The following is an 18,111-nucleotide window of genomic DNA, read 5'->3' on the forward strand; positions in this document are numbered from 1 at the left end:
AACAGCAGATCTCTCAGCAGAAAAACTACAAGCCAGAAGAGAGTGGGGGCCAATATTCAACATTCTTAAAGAAAAGAATTTTAAACCCAGAATTTCATATCCAGTCAAACTAAGTTTCACAAGTGAAGGAGAAATAAAATCCTTTACAAGACAAGCAAATGCTTAGAGATTTTGTCACCACCAGGCCTGTCCTACAAGAGATCCTGAAGGAAGCACTAAACATGGAAGGGAACAACCGATACCAGCCATTGCAAAAACATGTCAAAATGTAAAGTCCATCGATGCTAGGAAGAAACTGCATTAACTAACGAGCAAAATAACCACCTAATATCATAATCACAGGATCAAGTTCACACACAACAATATTAACCTTAAATGTAAATGGACTAACTGGTCCAATTAAAAGACACAGACTGGCAAATTGGATAGAGTCAAGACCCATCAGTTTGCTGTATTCAGGAGACCCATTTCACAGGCAGAGACACACATGGGCTGAAAATAAAGGGATGGAGGAAGATCTACCAAACAAATGGAAAACAAAATAGCAGGGGTTGCAATCCTAGTCTCTGATAAAACAGACTTTAAACCATCAAAGATCAAAAGAGACAAAGAAGGCCATTACATAATGGTAAAGGGATCAATTCATCAGGAAGAGCTGACTATCCTAAATATATATGCATGCAATACAGGAGCACCCAGATTCATAAAGCAAGTCCTTAGAGACTTAAAAAGAGACTTAGACTCCCATACAAAAATAATGGGAGACTTTAACACCCCACTGTCAACATTAGACAGATCAATGAGACAGAAAATTAACAAAGATAACCAGGAATTGAACTCAACTCTGCACCAAGCAGACCTAATAGACATTTACAGAACTCTCCACCCCAAATCAACAGAATATACATTCTTCTCAGCACCACATCGCACTTATTCCAAAATTGACCACATAGTTGGAAGTAAAGCACTCCTCAGCAAATGTAAAAGAACAGAAATGATAACAAACTGTCTCTCAGACCACAGTGCAATCAAATTAGAACTCAGGACTAAGAAACTCAATCAAAACTGCTCAACTACATGAAAACTGAACAATCTGCTCCTGAACGACCACTGGGTACATAATGAAATGAAGGTAGAAATAAGGACGTTCTTTGAAACCAATGAGGACAAAGATACAACACACCACAATCTCTGGGACACATTTAAAGCAGTGTGTAGAGGGAAATTTATAGCACTAAATGCTCACAAGAGAATGAAGGAAAGATCTAAAATTGACACCCTAACAACACAATTAAAAGAACTAGAGAAGCAAGAACAAACACATTCAAAAGCTAGCAGAAGGCAAGAAATAACTAAGATCAGAGCAGAACTGAAGGAGATAGAGACACAAAAAACCCTCCAAAAAATCACTGAATCCAGCAGCTGGTTTTTTGAAAAGATCAACAAAATTGATAGACCTCTAGCAAGACTAATAAAGAAGAAAAGAGAGAAGAATCAAATAGATGCAATAAAAAATGACAAACGGGATATCACCACCAACCCCACAGAAATACAAACTACCATCAGAGAATACTATGAACACCACTACACAAATAAACTAGAAAACCTAGAAGAAATGGATAAATTCCTGGACATTTACACTCTCCCAAGACTAAACCAGGAAGAAGTTGAATCCCTGAATTGATCAATAGCAGACTCTGAATATGAGGCAATAATTAATAGTCTACCGACCAAAAAAAGTGCAGGACCGGATGGATTCACAGCTGAATTCTACCAGAGGTACAAGAAGGAGTTGGTATCATTCCTTCTGAAACTATTCCAAGCAATAGAAAAAGAGAGAATCCTCCCTAACTCATTTTATGAGGCCAACATCATTATGATAGCAAAGCCTGACAGAGATAAAACAAAAAAAGAGAATTTTAGACCAATATCCCTGATGAACATCGATGCAAAAATCCTCAATAAAATACTGGCAAACCGAATCCAGCAGCACATCAAAAAGCTTATCCACCATGATCAAGTGGGCTTCATCCCTGGGATGCAAGGCTGGTTCACCATATGCAAATCAATAAATGTAATCCAGCATATAAAGAGAACCAAAGACAAAAACCACATGATTATCTCAATAGATGCAGAAAAGGCTTTTGACAAATTCAACAGCCCTTCATGCTAAAAACTCTCAATAAATTCAGTATTGATGGAATGTATCTCAAAATAATAAGAGCTATTTATGACAAACACACAGCCAATATCATACTGAATGAGCAAAAACTGGAAGCATTCCCTTCATAAACTGGCACAAGACGGGGATGTCCTTTCTTACCACTCCTGTTCAACATAGTGTTGGAAGTTCTGGCTAGGGCAATCAGGCAAGAGAAAGAAATCAAGGGTATTCAGTTAGGAAAATAAGAAGTCAAATTGTCCCTGTTTGCAGATGACACGATTGTCTATTTAGAAAACCCTATCATCTCAGCCCAAAATCTCCTTAAGCTGATAAGCAACTTCAGCAAAGTCTCAGGATACAATATCATTGTGCAAAAATCACAAGCATTCTTATACACCAGTAACAGACAAACAGAGAGCCAAATCATGAATGAACTCACATTCACAATTGCCTCAAAGAGAATAAAATACCTAGGAATCCAACTTACAAGGGATGTAAAGGACCTCTTCAAGGAGAACTACAAACCACTGCTCAGTGAAATAAAAGAGGACACAAACAAATGGAAGAACATACCATGCTCATGGATAGGAAGAATCAATATCATGAAAATGGCCATACTGCCCAAGGTTATTTATAGATTCAATGCCATCCCCATCAAGCTACCAAAGAGTTTCCTCACAGAATTGGAAAAAAATGCTTTAAAGTTCATATGGAACCCAAAAAGAGCCCGCATCTCCAAGACAATCCTAAACCAAAAGAACAAAGCTGGAGGCATCACGCTACCTGACTTCAAACTATACTACAAGGCAACAGTAACTAAAACAGCATGATACTGGTACCAAAACAGAGATATAGACCACTGGAACAGAACAGAGTCCTCAGAAATAATACCACACATGTACAGTCATCTGATCTTTGACAAACCTGAGAGAAACAAGAAATGGGGAAAGGATTCCCTATTTAATAAATGGTGCTGGGAAAATTGGCTAGTCATAAGTAGAAAGCTGAAACTGGATCCTTTCCTTACTCCTTATACAAAAATTAATTTGAGAAGGATTGGAGACTTAAATGTTAGACCTAAAACCATAAAAACCCTAGCAGAAAATCTAGGTAATACCATTCAGGACATAGGCATGGGCATGGACTTCATGTCTAAAACACTAAAAGCAACAGCAACAAAAGCCAAAATTGACAAATGGGATCTAATTAAACTAAAGAGCTTCTGCACAGCAAAAGAAATTACCATCAGAGTGAATAGGCAACCTACAGAATGGGAGAAAATGTTTGCAATCTAGTCACTGACAAAGGACTAATATCCAGAACCTACAAAGAACTCCATCAAATTTACAAGAAAAAAACAAACAACCACATCAAAAAGTGGGCAAAGGATATGAACAGATACTTCTCAAAAGAAGGCTTTCATACAGTCAACAGACACATGAAAAAATGCTCATCATCAGTAGCCATCAGAGAAATGCAAATCAAAACCACAATGAGATACCATCTCACACCAGGTAGAATGGCAATCATTAAAAAATCAGGAAACAACAGCTGCTGGAGAGGATGTGGAGATATAGGAACACTTTTACACTGTTGATGTGACTGCAAACTAGTTCAACCATTGTGGAAAACAGTGTGGCGATTCCTCAAGGATCTAGAGCTAGAAATACCATTTGACCCAGCCATCCTATTACTGGGGATATACCCAAAGGATTATAAGTCATTCTGCTATAAAGACATATGCACACGTATATTTATTGCGGCACTATTCACAATAGCAAAGACTTGGAATCAACCCAAATGTCCATCAGTGACAGACTGGATTAAGAAAATGTGGCACATATACAGCATGGAATACTATGCAGCCATAAAAAAGGATGAGGTTGTGTCCTTTGTAGGGACATGGATGCAGCTGGAATCCATCATTCTCAGCAAACTATCACAAGAACAGAAAATCAAATATTGCATGTTCTCACTCATAGGTGGGAATTGAACAATGAGATCACTTGGACACAGGAAGGCGATCTTCACACACCGCGTCCTATTGTGGGGAGCAGGTACAGGGGAGGGATAGCATTAGGAGATACACCTAATGTAAATGACGAGTTAATGGGTGCAGGACACCAACATGGCACATGTATATATTTGTAACAAACCTGCATGTTGTGCACACGTACCCTAGAACTGAAAGTATAATTAAAAAAAAAAAGAAACAGTAAAAAAAGAAAAAAAAGGTAAATTTTATGTTAGCTGAATTGTATCTCAATAAGGTTATTATTTTAAAATATCCCATTTAAATAACAACAAAACACCTGAGCATCTTATAAAAACGTATCAAAAATACACTATATCCTTATGTAAAATCTCATGTAAAATATTATGTAACTTTAATGAAGGATGTAAATGAAAAGCCATATCCATTGATGGCTTTTCTTTAAAGTACACAATGATGTCAACTCTTTCTTTTTTTTTTTTTTTTTTCTTGAGACAGTCTCACTCTGTTGCCCAGCCTGGAGTGCAGTGGCACAATCTCAGCTCACTGCAAGCTTCACCTCCTGGGTTCATGCCATTCTCCTTCCTCAGCCTCCTGAGTAGCTGGGACTACAGGCCCCGCCACCACGCCCGGCTAAGGTTTTGTATTTTTAGTAAAGATGGGGTTTCACCGTGTCAGCCGGGATGGTCTCTATCTCCTGACCTCGTGATCCACCCGCCTCGGCCTCCCAAAGTGCTGGGATTACAGGCACGAGCCACTGTGCCTGGCCAGATGTCAACTCCTGCTGAGTCAATCTACAAGTTCAGTGCAATCCTAAAAAATAAACCCAGTGAGACGTTGTGTGAATACTAACTCTAAAATTAGTTCAGAAGTATAAACTCAATCTTTTAACAAGTATTTACTGAGTACTTATACTATGTCAAGCATTATTAAAGTTGTTAAGAGTATAATAATTGAAATAACAAGCTTTCATGGAACTTATATTTAGTAATGCACTAAAATAGACAAGATTTTTAGAAATAAATTACAATGAGTTTCTTGATCTAGCAGATATCAAGATATATATCATCAATATTAATTGAAGAAGCATAAAACTGGCACAAAAATGGCCCAAATAGATTTGTACAACAGAATATAACTTAAAAACAGATGTGTACAACACATATGCTAATTTTGCATATGAGAAAGAGAAAAGGAATGTGATTAAATAGACACTGCTTTGATAAGCGCAAACATGAAGCTCTCTTTGAATAGATTTTGTTTTAATGAACTTTTTGGCTCTGAACTCCAGTGTGCTTAGAGCAAGTAACTATATATATATGTGTGTGTGTGTGTGTGTGTGTATGTATATATATATATGTATGTATGTATAAATCCATCTCCCTGTTCAATATTAGCAGTCCAAAGAAAGGGTCTCAATCGATTATCAGCTGATGCTATGAAGCAAAACATAGACTCTAGTTTGCTGATTGGGGTCAAGGAACAAGAGAAAATCAGCAAGAAAACAAGTTTTGGAAATTCCAGCTCTCACTCATATACTGAGCACTAACGGGTAATAAATCCCCCTTAGAATCTCCTGACCCTGGCTCCACATCCCATTTCTTCCCTATCTTCCACTCAGGCATTCTTCTTTCTGATGCTTCTTTTAATGGGCCAAGAAATGCTCAAAGACAATAGAGGTCTGTGACCTTCTCATTAGTTTTGTTTGCTCACAACTCCCAAGAAGTGATGCTTCCTCACCCCCACTTCAAGTTCTTTGTATTTTGTTTTTCTTTCCTTTTTGTATTCTAAAACTGAGTGTGATCAGTGTGAAGAGTGAGAGCATTAATAAATACAGCTCATAGCAAGCAACGGTTTTAAACACTAGTCTAAGTGTGCTCAAAGAGTAGTGGGAAGGTCTCTTCCAGGGGGTCTATGAGATCAAACTGTTTTCATAATAATACTGATATTATTTACCTTTTTCATTAATTCCCTCATGAGACAGGAGTTTTCCAGAGGTTACGTAACATGTGATATGGCAACAGATTAGATATAGAAGCACACATAATAATCCAGCTATCTTCTATTAAACCAGACATTAAAGAGATTTGCAATAATGCAAAGTAGTGCCACTCTTCTAAATATTTTGTTGTTTTATTTTTCATAAAAAATGTTATTTATGTTAACACATAATAGGTTCATTGTTATTTTCAAATAAATTAATAGTTTTACAATTTATCAATTTTAATTTCTACTACAGTAAAATAATATGGACTAAAGCTCATAGGGTCCCCAATAATTTTTAAGAGTTGAAAGAGTTCCCGTGATCAGAAAGTTGGTAGTCTTGAAGGTCACCAACCTTCTAAGAGCCAGTCATGGCAGAGTAGCATAAACAGGTAATAAAGCCATCAATAGACATCACTTGGAAAACTGAGTGAATAAAATGATTAATATACTAGGTTTTGGAGAATAATAGTTTAAATTGGATAATGTGTATGAAATTTCTAGCAAAGCACTTAATGCATAGACAATAATTAATGCATAAGTGCTTTCTTTTCTGACTTTGTAACAAGAACCAGTAGGCTCAGGGAGAGAGGTGGAGCAAGATGGCAGAATAGGGAGGACACCAAGTTAACAACTACCTACACAGGAAAACAACACCAAAAATAAGGTGAGCACTCACAATACCTGGTTTTAACTTCATATTGCTGAAAGAAGCACTGAAGAGATAGGAAAACAGCCCTGAATCACCTATGCCACCCCTCCCCAATCCTCACAAGCATCTGTGTGGTGCAGAGAGCATCTCTAGGTGCTGGAGGAAGGAGAACACAATTGTGAAGCATTGAACTCAGTGCTGTTCTGTTGGAGCAGAAGGGAAAACCAGACAAACTCAGGTGACACCCATACACAGAGGGAGCATTTAAACCAGCCCTAGCCAGAAAGGAATTGCCAATCCCAGTGATCTGAAATATAAGTGCCTGCAAACCTCACCAACAAGGGCCAAAGTGCTCTCAGTCACTAAGTAAACTCGAAAGGCAGTACAGATCATAAGGACTGCAACACTCAGGTGAGTCCCAGGGCTGAACTAGGCCCAGAGATAGTGGACTTGTTGTGGGGGGCGGGCATGGAATAGACTGGGACACTAGCTGGGGAAGCCAAGGGAGTGCTGGCATCATTCCTCCCCTAACCCAAGGCTGCACAGTTCATGGCTCCAAGAGACCCCTTTCTTCCACTTAAGGAAAGAGGAGGAAAGAGTGAGGTGGACTTTGTCTTGCATCTTGAATACCAGCTCAGCCATGGCAGGGTAGGGCACCAGTCAGTCAGAAGGCCCCTGTTCCAGACCCTAGCTCCCAGCCATCATTTCTAGACACACCCCAGTCCAGAAGGAAACCTGTTGCCTTAAAGAAAAGGACCCTGTCCTGCATTCATTGACTGCTAAATGAAGAGCCCTTGAGTCCTGAATAATCAGCAGTGATACCCACGTACTACATTGAGGGCCTTAGAGAGCCCCTGAGACTTGCTGGCTTGAGGTAAAACTCAGCATATTACTAGCTGTGGTGGCTATGGAGCAAAACTCCTTCTGCTTGAGAAAAGCAGAGGGAAAAGTAAAGGGGACTTTTTCTTGCACCTTAGGTACCAACACTGCCACAGGGGGTAAAGCACCAAGTCGAATCTTGGGGGTCCTTGATTCCAGAACTGTACTTTTGGATGGCATTTCTGGACCTGCCCTGGGCCAGAGCGGAGCCCACTGTCCTGAAGGGTGAGTCCCAGGCTAGACAACATTCACCACAAGCTAACTTAAGAGATCTTGGGCCTTAAAGGAATATTGATGGCAGTCTGGCAGTATTCCTTGTGGCCATGGGTGGTGGTGGCTATGGAAGTGAGGTTCCTCTGCCTTTGGAAAAAGAAGGCAAGAGTGGGAAGGACTGTGTCTTGTCGTTTGAGTGCCAACTCAGCTGCAATATAATAGAATACCAGACAGACTCCGAAGGTTTTTGACTCTAGTCCCTGACTCCTGGATGGCACTTCTGGACCCACCTGGGTCTTGGGGGACCTTGCCACCCTAAAGCAAAGGACACAGGCCTGGCTGCCTTTAACACCTGTTGATTATAGAGCCCCAGGGCCTTGAGTGAACATAGGCAGTAGCCAGGGACTGGCTACAGCAGGTCTTGGGTAAGCCCTGGCACTATGCTGGCTTCAGGTCTGTGCAGTCATAGTGATAGTGGTCACAGGAGTGCCTGTTTCACTACACTCCCAGTTGGAGGTGGCTCAGAAAAGAGAAAGAGACTCTGTATGCTTGGAAGAAAGTAAGGGAAGAGAATAAGAATCTCTGCCGGGTAATCCAGAGAATTCTGATAATCTTATCCAAGACCATCAAGGCGATACCTGTATGAGTCTGCAAGAACCACAGCATTATTGGTCTTAGGGTGACCCCTAAAGCAGAAACAGCTTAAATCACAACATCCAAGTCCTTTCAAATATCCGGAAAGCCTTCTCAAGAAGGATGGTTGCAAATAAGCCCAGACAGTGAAGATTACACTTCAGCATATGGATCATTCTCAAGGATAGACCATATATTAGGTGACAAAACAAGTCTTAAAACATTCAAAAAATTTAAATAATATCAAGCATCTGAAAATATATTGACTGGCTGAATGTATGAAAAAACAAGACCCATTGATCTGTTGCCTACAAAAAACACTTCACCTATAGACACACATAGAATGAAAATAAACGGATGGAAAAAGATATTCCATTCCAATGGAAAACTAAAAAAAGCAGGAGTCACTATACTTATATCAAGCATCTTCTCTGGCCAAAAGGGGATGAAACTAGAAATCAATAATGAGAAATTTTGGAAAATATACAAATACATGAAAATTAAACAATATGCTCCTGAATGACCAGTGGGTCAATGAAATATTGAAAAGCTCCTTGAAACAAACAATAAAGGAACTGCAACATACCAAAACCTATGGGATACAGCAAAAGTAGTACTAAGAGGGAAGTTTTTAGCTATAAGTGCCGGCACCAAAAAAAAGAGAAAAAATTTCAAAAAAAAAAAAAATATCTAATGATGATCTTATAGGACTAGAATAGCAAGAGGAAACCAAACCCAAAATTAGTAGAAGAGAAATAATAAAGATTAGAGCAGAAATAAATAAAATTAAAATTAAAAAAACACAAAAGGTCAATGAAATAAAAAGTTGGATTTTTGAAAAGTTAAACAAAATTGACAAACCTTTAGCCAGACTAACAAGGAAAAAATAGAGAAGATCTAAATAAATAAAATCAGAAATGAAAAAGGTGGCATTATAACTGATACTGCAGAAATTCAAAGGATGATTAGTGGCTACTATGAGCAAGTATATGCCAATAAATTGGAAAACCTAGAAGAAATGAACAAATACTTAGATACATGCAACCTACAAAGATTGAACCAAGAAGAAATCCAAAACCTGAACAGATAAACAAGTAATGAGATTGACGCCATAATAAAAAGTCTCCAGGAAAGAAAACCCAGGACCTGATGACTTCACTGCTGAATTCTACCAAACATTTAAAGAACTAATACCAATCATACTCAAATTATTCCAAAACATAGAAGAGGAAGGAATACTTCAAACTCATTCTACAAAGCCAGCATTATTCTGATGCCAAAACCAGACAAAGACACATCAAAGAAGGAAAACTACAGGGCAATATTTTTTATGAATATTGATGCATAAATCCTCAACAAAATAGTAGCAAACTGAATCCAACAATACTTTGGAAAGATCATTCATCATGACCAAGTGGGATTTAATCCTGGGATGCAGGAATGGTTCAACATTTGAAAATCAATCAATGTGATATATTACATCAACAGAATACAGGACAAAAACCATATGATCATTTCAACTGATGCTTAAAAAAGCATTTGATAAAATCCAACATCCCTTCATGATAAAACCCCTAAAAATCAGGGGCTAGAAGGAACATACCTCAAAGAAATAAAAGCCATATATGACAGACTAACAGCTAGTATCATACTGAATTATACTGGCTGAGTGGGAAAAACTGAAAGCCTTTCCTATAAGATCTGGAACACAACAAGAATGCCCACTTTCATCACTGTTATTCAGTATTGTACTAGAAGTCCTAGCTAGAGCAATCAGACAAGATAAAGAAATAAAGGGCATCCAAATTGGAAAGGAAAAAGCCAAATTATCCCTCTTTGCAGATGCTATGATCTTATATTTGGAGAAACCTAAAGACTCCACAAGAAAACTATTAGAATTAATAAACAAATTCAGTAAACTTTCAGGATAAAAAATCAACATACAAAAATTAGTAGCATTTCTATATGCCAACAGTCAAAAATGTGAACAAGAAATTTTTTTAAAAATCCCATTTACAATGGCCACACATAAAATCAAATACCTAGGAATGAACTTAACCAAAGATCTCTATAATGAAAACTGTAAAACACTGATGAAAGTAATTGAAAAGGACACCAAAAAAAGGAAAAAGATTCCATGTTCACTGGTGGAAGAATCAATATTGTTAAACTATTTATAGTACCCAAAGCTGTCTACAGATTCAATGCAATCCCTATGAAAATACCAATGATATTCTCCACAGAAATAGAAAAACCAATCATAAAATTTATATGGAACCACAAAAGACTCAGAAGAGCCAAAGCTATCCTAAGCAAAAAGAACAAAACAGGAGGAATCACATTACCTGACTTCAAATTATACCAAAGAGATATAGCAACCAAAACAGCATAGTAGTGTCGTAAAAACAAACACATAGAAGAATTGAACAGAATAGAGAACCCAGAAACCAATCCACACACCTACAATGAACTTATTTTAAACAAGGGACCAAGAACATAAACCAGGGGAAAAGACTGTCTCTTCAATAAATGGTGCTGGGAAAACTGGGTATACATATGCAGAAGGATTAAACTAGACCCTATTGCTCACCATGCACAAAAATCAAATCAAAATGGATTAAAGAATTAAATCTAGGACCTCAAACCATGAAACTACTGCAAGAAAACATTGGGGAAAATCTCCAGGACATTGTTAACCTGGGCAAAAATATCTTGAGCAATAATCCACAAGCACAGGCAACCAAATCGAAAGTGGACAAATGGGATCACATCAATTTAAAAAGCTTCTTCATAGTAAAGTATACATTCGACAAAGTGAAGAGACAACCCACAGAATGGAAGACAATATTTTCAAACCACCCACGTGACAAGGGATTAATAAAAAAAAAATATAAGGAGCTCAAACAACTCTATAGGAAAACAATCTAATAATCTGATCAAAAATAGGCAAAAGATTTGAATAGACATTTCTCAAAAGAAGACATACAAATGGCATGCAGACATATGAAAAGGTGCTCAACATCATTGATCATCAGAGAAATGCAGATCAAAACTACAATGAGATATCATCTCACCCCAGTTAAATGGTTTATATCCAAAAGACAAGACAATAGCAAATGCTGGCATGGATGTGGAGAAAAGAGAACAACTACACACAGCTGGTGTGAATGTAAATTAGCACAACCATTATGGAGAACTTTTTCGAGGTTCTTCAAAAAACTAATAATTGAGCTACCATATGATCCAGCCATACGACTGCTGGATATATACACAAAAGAAAGGAAATCAGTATATTGAAGAGATTGTACTCCTATGTTTGTGGCAGCACTGTTTGCAATAGCTAAGATTTGGAAGCAACCTAAGTGTCCATCAACACATAAATAGATAAAGAAAATGTGGTACATATACACAATGTAGTACTGTTCAGGCATAAAATTAGAATATGATCCAGTCATTTGCAACAACAGGAATGGAACATTATGCTAAGAGAAATAAGCCAGGCACAGAAAGACAAACATTGCATATTCTCACTTAGATCTTACTTTAGATCTCACTTGTTGGATCTAAAAATCAAAACAATTGAACTCATGGACATAGAGAGCGACCAGAGGCTGAAAAGGATAGCTGGGGGCTTGAGGGGGAGATGGGGATTGTAAATGGGTACCAAAAATATAGAAAAAATGAATAAGACGTACTATTTGACAGCACGACAGGATGACTATAGTCAATAATAACTGTACCTTTTGAAATAACTTGAACATTCTCTTGAACAGGCCTGAGTTGGGGAAACTGGAGGTATTTCAGCCAATAATAGCATTTAATATCTTACACCTCTTAGACAATCCAGGAATGAATATAGACCCTGGGAAAGGAACTAGGCACCTATTGCCTATTGTCTCCAGTATCCTTTTTCATACCCATAGTCAGAATTGCAGCGTAGGATTCTGCAGGTTGTGCAGTGCACGACAGTGCCACATCCAAAGGAGTATCATTTACAGCTCAAGCATCATAGATTTGTGACAATTTATTAGGCAAGGGCAGTAAAATTATTACAGCAGTTTTCAACAGAAATGTCTAGAGAAGATGCTTTTTTCTCCTAAAATACATAGACATGCTTCATAGAACAGTGAGAGCCTTGCCCGTACATGGTCTTCTTGAGAAGACCATGATTTTTCTCAAGAAGTTCCTGCTTCATGTTACTCCATTCATTACAAAAAGCAAGTGACAATGATAAGTGAACTAGATCCAAATCCTATTGCTACAAATGTCTAGTTTTGTGTGCCTGGGCAGATAAATTCTATCTATATGTGCTTTAGTATTTTCAGGTCTAAAATAGGGACAATAACATAATTGTTTCCCAGCTTACTCTATAGGGTTCATTAAGGATCAAGTGACATCCTATGTGTGAAAGTTCCTTATAAATTATAAAGTGATGTACAAACATATAGAACTTTGTTGTCAGTGTGATATTAATTCCTCGTCTTTATATCCTATGATAATGGTGGTGCAAAACATGAGGTAGCACTATCGAGGAGAAACAGCATATACTCATGGCTCACCATGGGCTCCATGGGGTGAGGGTGATGCCCACACCACTGAAAGAGGAACTAGTAAACTTATACTAAAGTTTGTGAACAAATAAAGACATAAGGCAAAAAGGTGGATCTAAGGGGGAAATTGTATAAAAAACAACTAAATTAACACATTCCATTTTCCCCTCTGAAGGTTCCCTAGCCTCAAAATAGAATAACATATCTGAAGCTTTTTACAAGGTGTCCAACATGAATCTTCCATTTTTGTGTTATTTGGCAGGAGTAAGAACTGGTGAAACTCACAGGCCCTTTTACCTGGTTTCATGGGAATATGACTACTAATCTGAGAGAAGACATGTCCTGTGATGACATTCCAGGAGCAGGCCCCATAGGAGGCTCCCTGGATTGTGAAGAATCACAATATTCCTGACTGCCAAAACTTTGGAGAAGTAAGCACACGAAGGGAGGCCATCACAGTCTTGACATACTGAACAGTTTCTTCTTCATGGCTCTGCACAGAGCATCTTTGGGCTCCTGTTCCTCAGGCTGCACATGACAGAGTTTAGCAGGGGAGTGATAATGGTGTAGGTCACTGAGATGAGTCTGTTCTTCCCCAGAAAACTCTGGGACTTAAGCTTCAGGTAGACGATGGAAATACAGCCATAGTGGCTGATGACCACTCTGAGGCGGGAGGTGCAGGTGGCAAAGGCCTTCTTCCTACCCTCAGTTGAAGCAATCTTAAGGATGGTGCAGATGATGAGGTCATAGGAGATAAAGATCAGGCCCATATGTAGGACAAGGACACAGACACTGACAACAAAGTTGATGATCTCATTGACAGTGGTGTCTGTGCAGGCCAGATTCAGCAGGGGTGTCACATCACAGAATAAGTGGGAGATGACAAGGGTATTACAAAAGGGCAGGCCAAACATGGATGTTACTTGGACAATGGCCATGCCCAGGCCAATCCTCAGTGACCCAGATCCCCGCCAGACACAAGCCTTCTTACCTATGAATACTATAGGGGGTTGCAGATGGCCACATAGCAATCATATCCTATGGCTATGAGCAGAAAGCAGTTGTTGATGTCAAAAGTCAGATAGAAGAGCTAAGTGACACAGCCTTGCATGACAATAAGCTAGTGAGGATTCAAGAGGCGAGAGAGCATATGGGGAATAATGGCCACCATGCAGCAGGTCTCAGAGATAGACAGCAATGCTCAGTAAGAAGTACATGGGGGTGTGGATGTGATTGTCCAGACGAATAATGGTCACAATAATCACATTGCCAGAGAGAGTCAGCAGGTACAAAGTTAGAAAGACAACAAAGAAGACAAGTCTGTGCTGTCACATGAAGCTGGAGAAACCTTCAAAGAAGAGCTCAGTCACAGCAGTGGACTTTGACCTTGGCACTGAAGAATGTCTAAATCTGAAGGAAATGGACAAAGGAAAGACAGAGGTGAGGCTCCAACTATGTAACAGCTTACACAGTGGTCTAAACAGCAACAGTTTTTTGGATTCCTTGGGTAATGTTCCAGGCACAGGGGTTATCTTTGCTCCTCTACTGATCAAGAGCTCAGCACTCTTGGAAATAAACTAAGAAACTTCTAATGACCTACTGGATTAAGGGCAGAGATCAAAGGGAAGGAAAATTTCAACATAATGTGAACAATGAAATTACGAAAACAGCTATCCTACTTCACCTTTAAAGAGGTGGGTCCAGGTCCGAGAGGAAGAAAACGTTGAATGGGCCAGGCACTTCAGTTTCCTCTGTACTTAACCTCCATCTGAATCTTTGATGACACAATGAGGAGGCAGAGATAGTGAAGGCTGATAAATATCTGAGGTGATCCATTCATTTCCATCAGTATGAATTGCCAGGAAAGACTGCCCTGGGAGGCTCCCAGATCAAGCATTCTTCCCAAATATCTGGAGTCCTGGGCATTACTTTCCTTAGCTCTGCTCCTTTAGATGACTAGTGCAAAGCCAGGCTATGGAAGAGACATTCAAACTATCATATTGGCCATGTTTTCAGAAATACAGGTCAATGTATTGGTCTTCTTTTCCAGTTGTTACCATAACAAACATTTCTGCAATAGAAAACTTTGTAACATGTCATTTCACACGTAAGTGAGTAACAGGTAGTGAAAAAATGCAAAGTCAAAGGTTATGAGCATCTTCAACTTTGATACAGTGCCATGTTTCTCTCCATAAAATTTTTACCAAGTGATCTCTCACAAAAAAATGTGTCAAAATGCAATTTTCCATTGTTATGCCTCAAAGAGGAAATAGAGTGTAATGGGAAAGAGTATGCACTCTGAAGCCACACTGCCCCGAATTTAATTTTGTTTCTGCCAGGTCCTAACTATGTAACTGTGGGCAAGTTATTTAACTTGTCTGTGTCTCAATTGCTTTATCTCTAAAATGGGCTTAATGATAGCACCTTCTTTACAGAGTTATTGTGAGGATTAAATCCATTAATATCTCAAAGTGCTTAGAAAAGTGGCACCTAGTGAATGCTAGATGGTAGGCTGTAAGTGTACATAAAGTCTGAAGCATTCCATCAGCAGAGATATTAAAGAAGGTGTGTTTAACCAGGAAGACTTCCAATGATGATTTTAGAAAGAATTGGAAGGCAAAGACAAAGGGCAATAATTACAACAACTGTGCATGAATACAATCAATTTTATAACCTATTCAATGTGGTTATGCAGTTAATTCTTATATTTCTCAGTGAGATCTGTGACAAAGTTCACAACTGATTCTTAAAGGGAGAAGTACCCCAAAGAAGAGCATTAATTAATTTATTTATTCATCAAATATTTCTTATTCCCATACTATTTGTCAAGGTCTATGAATTCAATGGCTAGTACATTTTAGTTTCCCAGTAATTATTTACTGAGTGAATAAAGAATTGGAAAGAGTCCCTGATGTTAAATAACTCACAATATCAATAGAAGAGAAAGGTAAAAGGGAGTAACAATGTAGCGAGCAAGGGGTGCTATGATAGAGCTTAGTGTAGGATGCTATGGAAACATGAAGAAGGGTTCCTGACTCAGTCTTAGGGTCAGAGAATACTATAAAGGAGGTATTATCCAAGATAGTAAAGGAAAAATGAATAAGGCATATGTTGCAGGCAGCATCAAGTAAGACGGCCCAGCATTTCAAGATCCAGATGAAGCAGCATGAGAATCACTGTAGCTCAGTGGTTACACATGGAGGACCTGGAAACAGAAGGCCTGGTGATGAATTCTCATTCCACCTTGGATAAGGTCTGAACCTGTCTGTAACACAAGGTCCTCCTCTATAAAATGGATAATGTTAGTACTTAACTCATAAGAATATTGTGAGGCTCAAATAAATTAATGCATAAATCATTGAGCTGAGTGACTGACACCTAGCAACATCCCAAAAAATGTTGGCCATAATTGTCATTATCATGATTAGGGAAGATTATGTCATGTTTAGGGAATAAAAGAGTAGTTCTGAATGGGTCTAGGACTATGTGCTTCATAGCAACGTCAAAGAGGCTGAGTCCTTGGGAACTGCTATGAGGAAGAAAGAGAAACTAAGTTGTGACCCTGGGATTGAAAACCACCTTGGTATGTGGGATTTTCCAAAACACAGATGATGAATTTGATACGTCACCATGTACTTCCTAGTATTGTGTGAGTTGAATGAGCCTATGTTAGCTCTGTGCACTCCATTCACAACCGTATTTAAATGAATCACATCCCTTCTCTGCTTCTTTTACTGCAGACTTCAGAGTCTCCTCTTATCAGGCTACTTGCATATTGGAGCTCTTGCGACTCTCACCAGGGTATTTCCCCAGCTATTCTCGGAATCTTCTGGAGTAGTGTGAATGAGGAATTCACCTGCGCTGCATGAAGCTGACCAAGGAGTTGCACGAGGATTCTTTTCTTTTGACTGCTCCCGGATTAAACCCATCTCCATTTTGTTTTTAACTTTTTTAGGCCTGTATACTTGGGAATAGCTTATTGTGGCATCAAATTCCCCTTTCTTTTTAATTAGTAAGTCAGAATATTGTGCTTTAAGTATACTCCATACTCTCTTATTCTAATACATTATTTTGCAATTTCTCACCGAGACTTACCTGCCTCTTCCTACCAGCTGCAAAGAGATTTTGGTCATTCATTTCCATTGATTTTATATCTTCACAAACTTTGAGGAGTCTACCTGTACATTTTCATAAAGATAAATAACCACTTAACTTTACATGTATTATCTATCTCTAATCTATCCATAACGATAAAGTCTCTCCATTATTTTAATGGCTCAAATGTTGGAGACAGCTTTTCCAATTTTTAAAAAACTATATTACTTGTTTTTATTAACCTTTCTTAAATGTATGTATAGCTCATACTTATTCAGTGAGTTTTTTAGGTTTTTAAATTGACACATAATATTTTACATATTTATGGGGTACATGTGAGTATTTGTTACATGCAGAGAAAGTATAATGATCAAATCAGGGTGTTTAGGGTATCCATCACCTTGAGTATTTATCATTTCTATGTGTTGGAAACATTTCAAGTCCTCTCTTCCAGCTACTTTGACATTTACAATACGTTGTTACTAGCTGCAGTCACCCTAACTTGCTGTGGACCATGAGAATTTATAACTTCTAACTGTATGTTTGTACCCATTGACCAACCTCTCTTCATCACCCCCCTCCTACCCACACACCCTTCCTAGGCTTTAGTATCTACCATTCTGTTCTCTACCTCGATGAGATCAACTTTTTATAGCTCCCACATATGAATGAGAACATGTAAAATTTTCCTTTTTGTGTCCAGCTTACTTCACTTAATGACATCCACTTCCATCCATGTTGCTTTAAATGATGAGATTTCATTCTTTTTATGGTAGAACAGTATTCCATTGCATTTATATACCACATTTACTTTGTGTATTTGTCAGTTGACGGACACTTAGGTGAATTCCACATCTTAGCTATTTTAAAGAGTGTTGCAATAAACATGAAAGTGTAGAATCCTCAATATATTGATTTCCTTTCTTTTCAACATACACCCAACAGCAGA

The 18,111-nt window shown here is 38.4% G+C and overlaps 1 pseudogene; it reads right to left on the reverse strand.

Annotated features, from left to right (window-relative positions):
- Positions 1 to 11,756: 11,756 nt before the first annotated feature.
- LOC101005784 lies at positions 11,757 to 16,996 on the reverse strand (annotated as a pseudogene).
- Between the last annotated feature and the right edge of the window lie 1,115 nt (positions 16,997 to 18,111).

The sequence above is a fragment of the Papio anubis genome, chromosome 1 (genome assembly GCF_008728515.1).
Source record: "Papio anubis isolate 15944 chromosome 1, Panubis1.0, whole genome shotgun sequence".
NCBI lineage: Eukaryota > Metazoa > Chordata > Mammalia > Primates > Cercopithecidae > Papio > Papio anubis.